The sequence below is a fragment of the Eriocheir sinensis genome, unplaced genomic scaffold (genome assembly GCF_024679095.1).
Source record: "Eriocheir sinensis breed Jianghai 21 unplaced genomic scaffold, ASM2467909v1 Scaffold497, whole genome shotgun sequence".
Classification (NCBI taxonomy): Eukaryota; Metazoa; Arthropoda; class Malacostraca; order Decapoda; family Varunidae; genus Eriocheir; species Eriocheir sinensis.
In genome coordinates this window covers 17,501-31,332 of record NW_026111828.1, presented here as the reverse complement: position 1 = coordinate 31,332, position 13,832 = coordinate 17,501, and the positions used below count along the sequence as shown (strand labels likewise).

Sequence of the window (13,832 nt, the reverse complement as noted above, 5' to 3'; positions counted from 1 at the left end):
TGATCAGTAACAATGAATGGAAATTAAAGAGGGGAAGTAAATTTGCTCAGGGGAACCATGAAAGCATGAATAAGAGTAGCACTGATGCCAGCACCAGAAATTATTTGGTTTATGGCTCATCAATAACTTCAGGACATGGATTTGTAAAAAGTGGTGTATTTCAGTGTTAGTGTGTCTCAGAAGAGGGGATTTTTGAGAGGAGGTTCAAGGGTGCTACATGACTCAGCTCATCTGGCATGTCACTCGTCAGTATCCCAACACTGAGACAGTTCCCATACCACCCTCCAGAGATCTTACTATATGTGGCCACACGGCCCCTGTCGGCAGTGAATGAAGAGTCCACCCACCCGATGCAGGAGAAGCTGGGGTACCCACTACCCATTAAAATTCTTTTCAGGTTTTTCCAATGTTTTTAACTTGACACAAAGTTTGCAATATATTAATAGGAACTCCATTATCTTCATATGTCAACTTGTATCAGCTTTCCATCAGAACAAAAATATAGCCCCAGGCCAGGATCAATAACTAATTACTATGCTCAGTATTTTAAAGGAAATTTATTCAATAAATAATACCAAATCAATAACATTGAAGACCATAAGTCTAGCAGCAGCTTCAAAGTAGAGATGATGGTGCCTAAACATCTCCAGACGAAACTGGATCAATATGTACTACAGAATGGATCCATCACACATCTGGCTAAATCTCCAAATATTTCAGCAGCACGAAACTGGATCAATATGTACTACAGAATGGATCCATCACACATCTGGCTAAATCTCCAAATATTTCCTTGCCATGTTGGTTAGACGACAGTGGTGAAACTCCAGTCTTCAGTTATGGCTCCTGAAAATATTTATAAAATGAATTTCATGTTTGGTATCTGTTTGGTATAATCTATTTCTAGATATATCTAAATGTCTGCAAATCAACCTATTTATGTATCTTTAACTTTCATTATTATACACCCATATTCACCCAGCAAACAAGGTTTATCTGCTTAAACCTTTAGACATCTAATAAAATTATAAAATAATTTGAACGGTTCTCTGGTTCCTCCACATCTGTAATAAGTGTTATGCACTAAAAATACCAGAAACAAAAGTAAAGAGTTCAAAACACTCACCGGAAAATTTGGGGACAATGTGAGTGAGACTTGCTCTGGACTCCATTTTAAGGGGCTAATTGCACTCTTGGGGGCCTTCCTGTTGGACACTGGGGATTTAAATTCTTTTGCAGCAGCAGTAAGGGTCTTGGCAAGCTCTGTTGTAGTCTTCTTAGGTGCTGCAATAATGGGAGCCACTGTGGTCTTTGTAGTTGTAGTTTCACTTGCTGCAGCAGTAATCTTTGTTGCAGCAGCTGTGGTGGACTTTGTTGCGGCTGTCGCAGTCTTAGCAGCAGCCCCATTGGCCTTCGAAGTTGTTGCTGTGGTTTTTGCTGTAGCCCCAGTGGCCTTTGTAGTAGCATGAGTAGTTTTTGTGGCTGTATCTGTGGTCTTTGCTGCTGTGGTCTTCGTAGCTGTGGTTTTGGATGATGCTCCAGTGGCCTTCGTGGCCCCTGCTGTGGCCTTTGCAGCAGCCCCAGTAGTCTTCTTGGCTCCTGCTGTGGCCTTTGCAGCAGCCTCAGTAGTCTTCGCGGTTGCTGCTGTGGCCTTCGTAGCTGTTGCTGTGGTCTTTGTGGGTGCTGCTTTGGTCTTTGGAGCCGTGGTCTTTGCGGCCCATGCCGAGGGCCTTGATGTAGTGCTGGTGGGCTTGGCCTCCGCGGTGGACGTGGATTCTTCGTTCGATGTTGACATGGACCTGGTAGTAATGGAACTCGCAGCACCGGGCTTGCGTTCAGCACCGGGTTTATCAATGGTCTTCATCTTAACGAGTTCCCGCAGTTACTCCGTCAGTAGAATCTGGACAGCTACAGTTAATGCAGTGACTCAAGTATCTGAAGCACAAAGGCACAAAAGGATGAGCATGAAGGCACAGGAATAATTATACATATGGTCACAGGCTTTGTACTCATCAGGTCATTGAAGGTAAGCATGCAATGCATCAACAACATTCACCGTTCATGGCCACCACCAGTAATTCATAGTTACATTCCTCACGCCACAACCAACCAACCAAATGACACTACACGACGTCCACACCAGCCATACACGTGCAAGAAACAATCGGTAACGACGATGACATACTTATTCTTCAACAAACCATCAGGAAACTCGCGCCACAACCTAACTGTCAAACAGCTACATACCCTTAAGCCATGCACGTGAAGTAACCATTATCTTAATTCTTAATTACTCAACAAATCATTAAAGACTCACGCCACAATAATTTAATCTCAAACAGCCACGTACCCTCCAACCATATACTCAGCAACTGAAACAACCATTATAAACGCCTAACAATCACGCGACCATCACCATCATTACGCACTCCACATCTTCCACGCTAAAACAGACAACAATCTCAGCAATGGTACGTTCACTCCAGCCATCCACCTGCATATATAACTTACCTTCCTTGACTACACGGCCGCTTCCTCCCTCAGCACCACGGACCACACCTCCAGACAGTTCACCAGATCCCGCCAAGCCACACCTCGCTGCCGCAGCCAAAACAGTCGCACTGGCGCTCCTTCCTCGGGCCGGAGACAAGTTGAGGTGAGTGAATCAGTGTTTGAGAACCTGAACCCAACACAGTGAAGCAGTTCTGAAACCGTGAACCAGTCCGCCACTCCCGCTCGTTTGAAGTTCTCTGTACTGTTTATTTACAATGCTGAGAAAAAGTAATAATGGAGGTTTGAGTAGGTAGTATACATCCTTTCTGTACACAATTACACCTTACTTAAATCTATTACATTTGAAAGAAAGTAAATAATGTTAAGGTTTAAGTACCGAACTAATGTGTGTGTGTGTTCATCCCCCAAGGGCTAATGTTCACCAATTAAAAACAGACGTTAGTAGGGGCTTTGAGGGGTCACACGCACGGAATGACCCACACTTGATTACTTCGGCCTCGGTCAATACAACCTCCCCCCCCCCGCCTCCGCGTCCGCCTCCGCCTCAACCCAAACCATGACCTCTTATACCTCAGTCCATTTCATCTACCCCTTCCCCACCTCCTCCACTCAAAGTCCTTACAATTACCAGATCATACCTCACTCCCCTTCCCCTTTTCCTGGTCCCACCACCCTCTCTTTGACCACCCCCCCACCTTCCCACTCTTCACGATTAGCAAAGTTTCAATCGGTGCTCTGATAATCCTCCGCTAGTTACCAGTATGTGAAGGTGGAGTGCAGCCAATCTATTTTACCGCCATTTACGTAAACTTGGGCAAATGTACGTGAGATCGGAACCAGTACCTAATAAAATAGAAAAGGAGGTGCCACTCATTACTCACTTCACCTTTTATTTTAATGGGTCCTTCTTTGATTAGGCATTTGTTAGATTTACTACTTGTTTTACGTATATACCAAGTTATGATTCTCTCTCTCTCTCTCTCTCTCTCTCTCTCTCTCTCTCTCTCTCTCTCTCTCTCTCTCTCTCTCCACTTCCGTCCCTGTCCTTCCTTGGCTTCTTGACTTTCTATTCTTTCTTTCTCCCTTCGGTTTCGTTCCCTCTTCTCCTCCTCTCTCCTTTATCATTCTCCTTTCACCTGTATCTCTGCTTCCTTCTTCTCTCTCCCTCTCCCACCCTCTATTTCCGCCCCCTTTTCCCCCTTTCTCCTTCTTCCCCTCTACCTCCGCCTCAGTTCTTCCTTTCCCTTTAGCTCCCCTCTCCCCTCCCCGCGCCGCCACAATACATAAAGGAGTCTTCATAATCAAGGGAGTGGCCGCCGCGACCACTTGGCGTTCGTGTACAAAAGCCGCGACACAATGGCGGCCGCGGGACCATTGTTGGGCGTCTCCACAATGCGGGAAGACCGGCGCGGCCAACACAGCCACCCACCCCACCTTCAAAACCACCCTATCCACTCGTCCACCCCCCCCCCCCCCCCCCAGAGAACCGCCCCATCCACGCACACACCTATATAACCTCTCATCCCTCTCATCCACCCATCCATCCATCCATCCCCCTAACACACTCACTCTTAGACAGCCCTCCACTAACCCTGATGCACATAAAACTACCCAATCCGCTTCTACCCCCCTCTCTACTCTTCCACCTATCTACCTACCCCAATATATACCCGAGTCACCCATCCCACTTATCCTACCCATGCATCCACCCACTTATACGTACCCCCATCCACCCCATCGTCTTTCCCCACCCACACAGACCACCCTATTGCCTTCCAGCCCTCCCCATTCAGTCCACGCTCCGACCCGCTTGTGTTCTCCTCCTCCTCCTCCTCCTTCCTCCCCGGTGTGGCTGCGAGCTTAGGATAATGCACCGTGCACAATAGCCTCGCTCGACGACTAATATTCCAAATAGATGCCGATGTATGGATGGTTGGGCGGGCAAGCGGAAGAGTAGCGGTGGTGGTGGTGGTGGTGTGTGTGTGTGTTTGTGTGTGTGTGTGGGGGGGGGGGGGTGATGGCTGTTGGGAGGGGGAAGTGGTGGTGGTGGTGGTGGTGGTCGAGATAACAATAGTGGTCTCTCTTGCTTCCTGCTGTAAGAGAACAGAATGCAGGGAAATGAATGATTAGGTTTCGTAGATGATTTTTTGTATGTGTGTGTTTTAGAGGTGGTTTCTGGTGTTTAATTGGTTGTTGTTGTTTCAGTACCTATTTCCTCGTTTGGTGGTGTTAGTAGATGGTTAGAGTTTTAAATGCCATTGTTTTCGTCTTTGTAACAGGTGATAAGAGGGACCGGTAGTTGGTTATTAATGGTGTGTGAATGTGATTTGTTATACTTTGTGGCGTCCCTGTTACTGAATTTTGTATGTTTGTGGAACTCAAATATGCATTGTTTTTTCCCTAGCTATCGGAATCTGTTTTAATAGGCGCACCTAACATCACCATAGCCGATCCGGGATTCAGTACGTTTCCTAACTTACAGGCGGTAATGTTATAATTGTATTTCGCAACGAATCCTTATAACCGAAAACTAACTAAAAGTGTGAGTATTCTTTTTCTTGAACAGAACATTGAATAAACAACAGAACAACAGTAACACCGCACGCCATTTTGCGTGTACCAGATACCTTAAATAAGTATATTTTTACTGCGCAAAGCTGCTGATGTCACTTATTGTGACTTCGTGAGCTTTCATATTTATCTATTTATGTATATTTCATGGAGGCATAACTTACATTACTACTTTCAATTTTACTAGTGACAAATTTGTGACTGTCACAATAGAATTTCACTCAATTAAGTGAATGACACCACATGAATATTACCAGTGTGTGTATGAATGAATACAAAGATAAGCACATACTTTGATTTAACTTCAGGATGTCTTGTGGATCATTTATAAATAAAAAAAAGGAAAAAAAATCCGGATAGGCTACTCTTTAGTCCACTACCGCCACTCGAGGCACAAAAACACTCCCTCCGCCAAGTTTGTACCCCACAATTGGTGATGTTCGGTGCGCCAATTATCTGCAATCTTGATCCTTGGATATATTAATTGTAATCTTACTATAACGTTATGTAGATACTTTGATCAATTTTTTTTCTTTTTTACCACAATTTATTTTTATTTCCGACTTTAAGGTAAAAAAAAAAAACTGTCTGCTCTCGAATAAGTGCATCAGCATAAGAAAACAAAAAACGTATGAAAAAAAATATATGTAGAGTTCTTTAAGCCCCAATTATTATGTATCCCCGTGTGTGTGTGTGTGTGTGTGTGTGTGTGTGTGTGTGTGCGGTGGGTGGGTGAGTGATATTAAGCCGATAGGTCAATCATAAGAATACGGGAACTCATATCTAGTTCATTATCGTAATCTGCTTAGGGAGGGATGGAGGTAATGGCCCAATCTAAAGCAGATTGTAGCATACCTCTCTCTCTCTCAGTAACCACGATCTGATTAATTCTTTACCTTCCCAATATCTCTCTCCCTAAAACTCATTCCCCCTGCCAATCCTATTCCCTTTTTGTCTCTCTTTTATCCACGATCCCCCCTCTCACGTCCCTCTGTTCTCTCGCTCTCTCTCTCTCTCTAGCGGCCTTTCCATTCCCCTTCCGCTCACTTACGTAACCTCGATTCTCTCCCTCTCCCTCTTGCTCCTTCCCTCTGTTTCCTTCCCTCACCAAGATCACACCACAATAGGCCTCTACTTAACGTCATTTTCACCTGCTGGCCTATTCCCTCCCTCCACACCTTCCCCTTCTCCTCCTCTTCCCTTTCTCTCCTTTCCCCTTGTGATTCTGTAGCAATACCTATGACCTGTTTTTACGAAGCCTGTGGTAAGAAGCAGAGGTATACACGAGATGAAAAAAAGTTGGTTTCTATGGAGACCGACAAACAGGTAAACACAGACATACAAGTAAAAGGCGTTCTTAGAAGACGCCTAAAACTATAATATATTGAAAAAAGAAACAGAAAAGAAAAAAAAATGGTATCTCACTTTACTTATCCTCCACATCCTTCCTCAAAAGCTCCCAATTCCTCACCCTCCCAGTGCCTATTTCTCTCTCTCCTTATTTTGCAGCATTTCGCATGAAGACGACTGTTGCTGTGGCTGGTAATGTTAACTTCCACCCTATTTATGGCTGTAGGAGCTCTCTCAGTGAGGTCTGTAGGGGATAGGCGAGGGGAGGAAGGATGAGGTGCGGGGTTTATGAGGTGGGCAACAACAGGGAAAGGAAGGGGAGGGAAGGAAGGAAGGAAGGAAGGAGGGAAGGAGGGGAGGAAAGGAAGGAAGGAAGGAGGAAGGAAATAGTTATGGAGGAAAGGGGAGTCATATAAGGTGTACGTGTGTGTGTGTGTGTGTGTGTGTGTGTGTGTGTGTATGTGTGAGCGAAATGTTTGTACAACGAAAGTGAGTCTCTCTCTCTCGTAATAAGAATCATCAGGGAGAGTTTCAACTTACTTAAAAACCTTGACGCATTCCCCTTCACGATGCACTTTCTCTCTCTCTCTGTCTCTCTCTCTCTCTCGTAAGAAAAAGCCAGCCACATACACGAGATGTGTGTGTGTGTGTGTGTGTGTGTGTGTGTGTGTGTGTGTGTGTGTGTGTGTGTGTGTGTTCTCACATTACACTTTCCTTGTTTTCGCTTTTGTTGCCTCTCTTGTTTTATTATGGCATCCGATTCTGTTTGTTGGCGTCTCTCTCTCTCTCTCTCTCTCTCTTCTTTTCTTTCTTCATTCTTCACGTAATTCATTTCTTGCCATAGTGAGATCCAACCCTCTTCACCACCCCGCGCATCCCTCTCAAAAGTACCTCTGGAAGGGGACTAAATGCCACATAAAACACAAATGACCCTCTTTGATGGAGTTTTGAGCCTTCCGTCAGTGTTTTCCTCCTCTTTATTCTCCTCCTCCTCCCCTTGTGCTTCTACTTCTTCTCATCTTTCACGCTTGATAGTCGGCTACCGTACACGTCATAGGGTTGCAGATAATAAGAAAAAAAGAATTATATTAATGTATAAATATGAAGAATGCTATAAAAAGGTTGATGTTGATAATTTTTTTTACATTGTAGCCATCAGTTTTCATTTTTCATATTCCATGTTTTTTTTTTTTTTTTTTTTAGTTATTTAACACAGTATAGCATGGCACTCCTTCCATTTCCTTACACCATCGCACCACCACCACCACCACCACCACCATCACCACCACCACCACCACGGCCATCATCATCATCTTTATCATCACCATCACTAAATCTGTTCGTTCCACGCTTACCTTCCAAAAGTTAATGCTCATAATTATCTCAAAACTACTCCTATATTCCTACCTTACGCACATTTATTCACTAGTATATCATGGGCGAGAGAGAGAGAGAGAGAGAGAGAGAGAGAGAGAGAGAGAGAGAGAGAGAGAGAGAGAGAGAGAGAGAGAGAGAGAGAGAGAGAGAGAGAGAGAGAGAGAGAGAAAGGAGGGTGAAAAATGCCGCTAGGGGTGTGCGTGGCGGCGGTGTGTTTGCCAAGGGGGAGTGTAGGCCGGTGATAAGGACAAACTGTTTACAAAGCGCCCAGTAGTAGCCACGCCAGGTACCTTTGTTGCCATTACCTCCTTCCCCTCCTCCGCCTCCTCCTTCTTCTTTTCCTTCTTATGCTCTTTCTTCGTTCCGTTTTCTCCTTCAGGTTCTCCAGTTCTTTCTCCTTCTCCGCTTACTCTATTTGTACTTTCTTGTTCATGCGTCGTCTCCTCCTTCTTGTACACCTTCGTTCCGTCTTCTCCTTCAGCTTTTATATTTCTTTCTCCTCCTCTTACTTTTATTTATTTACTTCTTTCTCCTCTTCCTCCTGCGCCTTCTCCTCCTCCTCCTCATTTATTACTGTACTTTCACACTTTCTTTTCTTCCTCTACTTTCCTCCTTTTCCTTTTCTTTTTCGTTTCCTCTCCTTTTTCCTGGTCTACCTATTTATGTTTCTCACTACATTGCTAGTTTGTTTTTGTTATTGTCTCCCTAAGACCACACTTAGCTTTTTTTTCATTGATTAATTCCTATGCTCATTGTTCTTCTTTTTCCTCTTCTCCTTTCCTCATTTTCCTCTACCTGCTATCAGTTTCCCAGGCATTATTATGTTTGTTCCTATTCCACTTGCTTTCTTTTTTCGTTTTTTTTCTCAACCATTTATCCTCTTCCTCATTCTGATCTTATTTTTGTCATCGTTTTTATTCCTTTTCCTCCTTTTTGCTTTCCATAATGTAAACTTAATGCCACGATATGAAGATTTTATTTTGAGATAATCTTTTGAAACTTTGCCTACTTACTGTATGAGTGCATTCGATAGTATTCCACTATCATTCAATCGCTTGTTTGATGCATCGCGTTCTCTCGACTCTCACAGTTACTTTCCATTCAATTTAAATATTTTTCTTCTCATCCCTAACGATTACATCCATTATTGAATATGGCGTTTGGTGATTTATTTTCTTAATCCTCCATCTCATTTCTAATTTCATCCTGTCACTTATTCCCTGCACAGATTTTTCGCACTCCCCTGCTTCTCAACCTCTCCCTCCCCTCCTCCCTCCCCCGTACTCTCTCCCCCTCTCTCACTTCTCTCACCCAGGTGATCTGAAGCGTTAATTGCAGGTGACACATTAAGAGCATTTAGACAGGGCGTTGGGTGGTCTTGACGTCTGCCTCTTTCCCTCTCCCTCCCTCTCTCCCTCACCCCCTTCTCTCTCCCTTCCCCTCCTCCCTCCTACCCTTCCCCTCCTCCCTCCTACCCTTCCCCTCTCCTCGAACCCTTATCCCCCTCTCTCTATACCTCTTACCGACCCTCCATATCCCCTTCAGCTACCCCCATTACCTCTCCCTCATCCCTTCCTTTTTTCCCCCTTACTCCCTCCCTCTCTCCCTCATCCCCTTCCTCTCCCTGTCTAACACTTGTTCCCTTCCACCTTCCCCAACCTCTTATCCCCTCCCTATACCTTTTACCGTCTCTATACATCCCTAACCACCTTGCCCACATCCCTTCTATTCCTCCTTCCTCTCTCCCTCATCACCTTCCTCTTCCCTTTCACCCTTTGCTCCTTCCCCCTCTTACGTCCCTCTTTATCCCCCAACCAACTTCCCTCATCCTTCCTCTCACCCCCCCCTTTACTCTCTCTCCTCTCTCTCTCCTTGCTCCTCCTTTACTCGTGTGGGCGCCAAGTCTGAGGTGCCCGTACAGGTGTGGCCGCCCAGGTAACCCGAGACAATCAGGTGGAGTGGAGGAGAAACTCGGTGACATGAACCCTGATTTGAGGTGATCGTGGAGCCAGCGTGCGAAGTGTTAGTCTTTCTTAGTGTGTGTGTGTGTGTGTGGGAGGGGGGGGGGGTTAAGAGGGGGGGGGGGAGGTTATTCTTGTGTTTCTAGTGTTTTGTTTAGCGTGTGTAATTGAGGTGAAAATAGGTAAAAATAAAGTGTGTGTGTGTGTGTGTGTGTGTGTTGTGAGAGAGAGAGAGAGAGAGAGAGAGAGAGAGAGAGAGAGAGAGAGAGAGAGAGAGAGAGAGAGAGAGAGAGAGAGAGAGAGAGAGAGAAAGTATAATTACTCACTGATATAATAACCAATATTTCTGCATTCTAGCTTCACACTGTTACATACTGAACACACACACACACACACACACACACACACACACACACACACATACACACACACACATAATAACTCAAACACAACATTCGGTCAGATAGAAATACTCACTGAAAACTAACGTGAGAGAAATACATACTGAAACTTTGCGCGGCTCGTCCTTCACAACATCAACTAATATAAAACGAAATTCAGGGCCACGCATGAATAAATGAATGAATATAGATGAATATAAATGAAGAAACACCAGCTGGTCCTGAATACAAGCTAAAACCCACAGAATTAATCAGTGAGAGAGAGAGAGAGAGAGAGAGAGAGAGAGAGAGAGAGAGAGAGAGAGAGAGAGAGAGAGAGAGAGAGAGAGAGAGAGAGAGAGAGAGAGAGAGAGAGAGAGAGAGAGAGAGAGAGAGAGAGAGAAAGGGGGAGGCGGTCGGTCCAGAATTCACGTACAATTAAACAATCACAATTTCATCGATCCAGCCGACCCACGTCTGCCTAACCCCACAACACCCCGTCCTTCTCCTCCTCCTCCTCCTCCTTCCTTTAGTAATAGCACATCCAAACCACACACTCCCAAGACCCGTCAATTCAAAAGACAACATTCCCACCCTTGAGGCCCAGGACGCAGGGGTTAAAATCCTTCAATGCAAAGACCGCCGGGGAGTCCTACAGCGCCTCCGTCAGGGCTGTAACATTTCAAACGTCACTTGGACTTCATACTTAAGGATTCCCGCTCCTAAGTCCTTGTGCTCTTGGGGTGAGAGTGCCGTGGCGTGGAGTGTCTGGAACTGTCAGTGAGGTATGGACGGGAGGCAGGACGGCGCTGACAGTTCTAAATGGTAATTAACAGCCAATTAGAGAGGGTATATGGGGCTGGGTCGGAGTGGCGGGGCTAGATTGGCCAAATTTATACCTTTACTGCTTGCTCTGTGGCTGATGTGGGCCTGGAGCTGAGAGAGAGAGCGAGAGAAAGAGCGGGTGTTAAGGTTTTCCACGAGGCACGGCGGGTTCAGCGTAGTCTCCCTCTCGGCGCCTCATTACACACTCGTTTTCTCCCGCAATGGCTCCTCGGCGTCATTCTTAAGTAGCATTCGAGGTAACCGCAAGCAACTCGTAATTCTGGCGTTTATCGTCGGCCGCTGCTTTAAAATTGAGCGTTGCAAGCGTTTTTACGGCCGCGCAAAACTACGCATAATTCTCGCAGTCACCTAAATTCGCGGGAGAGAAAAGGAACGCGGCAGAGAGAATCGCTAATGACGCCCGAGCTGAGATTCCGGCTGACGAATACTCGAACGCGGCGGACCTGGACTTGTTTCTCTTTCTTTCTCTCTCTTTGGTCTTTTTATACTTGTGTTTTTTGCTCTTCGTGTTTTGTTTTGTTCTGCCGCTTCTCTTTTTATGGCAGTAGGAAAACCTGTACGTACTCTGTGTTGAAAATGGTGTGCGTTGTTTGGGTGGTTGTTTTTCCTGGTTTGATGTCGTTGGCGAGTGGTTTCATGTTAATTTGAAGGTTATTTATGGATCTTCTACTTTTAGAGGTATGATTGTTACTATTCTCTTTTTTTTCCCACCTGGTTAGATTCCTACGACCTCTTATATTATTGCTTATTTTACTTTCTTATTCTTTTATTCCCTTTTCATTTTTTCCCCTCCTTCTCCTCACCCTACACCTAATCCCTCTTGTATTCTTCTCCCTGTTTTATCGACTAATTCCTTTTTTTTCAACACTTTTCTGCTTGGAATTGACAAAATATTTTCATCTCTTCTTCCATCTATACCTTTTCCATCATCTCCTTTTCTCTTTTCTTTTCATTTTCACTTTCTCCTACTTTATTTTTCCCCTATATCCTGATTATACTTTCTCATCCTTATATTTTTCATCCTATTATGTGAATATACTAAGGACCTTCTCTTGTTTCTGTTTATCCTTTTCTTCTCAAATTTCTGTGTTTTCCCTCTCTTTTCAAACCATATTTTCCCTCCTTTTAATAATTGTTCCCGGTATACCTTTTTTCACCCCATCTCCCCACCACACAACATCCTTACCGATTCAACCCCAGCTTTCTAAACCCATTCATATACTACCCCCATGTCAACCTCCAACCCCAACAATTCCCTAACCATTCCTACCTCATACTGTCTCGCCCCATCACGCCCATTATCCCATCCCACTACAACCATTTCTTACCCCATCCATACCATCACTCCCATTCACATCATATGACCTTACCTCCATTGCCCCAACAGATCCTTCTCTCCAACACCTTCATTCTCTCCTTAACTCTCATTCTACCCATCAGAGCTCTCTACATTCATCCTCTCCCCTCCCAACTCCACCCTAGCCATTCCCTCCTCTCTGCCTCGTCCCGCGCCGCCCCGCTCCAGTCACAAACGCAGAAGGCAGTTGGCATGCGTCCAGTCCTCTTACTCCTTCGGGAGGGAGGACGGACGGGGGAGGGAGGAGGAGAGACGGGGAGGAATAGAAGGAATGATGAAGTGGTAGAATGTGGATGAGGAGGAAAGGAGAAATGGGGCGGAGGAGTGTATGAAAGGGAGGAGGGGGAAGTTTAAGACAGGGAACAGGATAAGAAAAAGGAAGTGGAGAAACCTGAGAGAGAAGAAGAAGGAGAGAGAGGTGAGAGAAAATATATAGATTCTAGAGCAAAGAAGAGGAACCTGGAGAAAAGGAGGGATAGAGCGAGATGATGATAAACGAAGGAGAAAGAAGACCAGAAGGAGGAAGAAAGATGGCAACGGCAGGAAGGAGGGGGGAAGGGAGAGAAGGGGGTGGGGAAGGGGGAGGGAGAGGGGGCCCAAGACCGATCTTATTAGTGGTGTAGTTGAGGATTTTATGAGTGTGTGAACATCGGGAAGAGACATCACTCATTCTTCTGCTTAAATCACGCATGCACCGGGCGGGAGAGAGGGAGAGGAAGGAAGGGACGAAGGGGAAGAGATGGAGAGAGGGGAGGAGGAGACGAGGAAGAGAGGGAGTGAAGGAGAGAATGAAAGGAAAGGAAGGAGAAAAGAATGGTTGCAGAGAAGAGAGGAGAAGAGGGAAATACGGAAACGATGATAAAGACCGAAAGCAGATGAAAAGATTGGAAAGTAAAAAAGGATAAAGAGTGGAAACGGTGACCGAGAAGTAAAAGAAAAAAAAATGAAAACCCAAGAATGAAGAAAAGAAGAGGAAAGAAGGAGAAGGAAGAGATGAAGAAAATAATAATAAAAGAAAAAAAATGGGTAATAAAAACCGGGAAAAATCTTAATAATCCATAATTAAAAACAACAACATATTTTCCTCCTGTTCGATCAATTAGCCTCTCTCTCTCTCTCTCTCTCTCTCTCTCTCTCTCTCTCTCTCTCTCTCTCTCTCTCTCTCTCTCTCTCTCTCCCCTGACGCCAGCAAGCAGGAATAATCAAGAAAATAACCTTCGTTCCTGCACCCCTCCGGTCCAGCCCGAGGCCATGACTGTCACAACTTGTACCATTCCAGGAGGAGGAGGAGGAGGAGGAGGAGGAGGAAAGTAAGGGGACATATAAAAAAAGGTGGTGCAGTAATAAGGGAAAAAGCAGCAGCAGTAGGAGGAGGAGGAGGAGGAGTAGGAGGAGGAGGAGGAGGAGGAGGAGGAGTAAGAGGAGGAGGACGAGAAGGAACAAGTTGAGGATCCTGAGAAAAAAAAATGGGAGTAG

General features: G+C 45.2%; 1 pseudogene; it reads right to left on the bottom strand.

Annotated features, from left to right (window-relative positions):
* Window positions 1-541: 541 nt before the first annotated feature.
* Window positions 542-2,631, bottom strand: LOC126992636 (oviduct-specific glycoprotein-like; annotated as a pseudogene).
* Window positions 2,632-13,832: the final 11,201 nt, after the last annotated feature.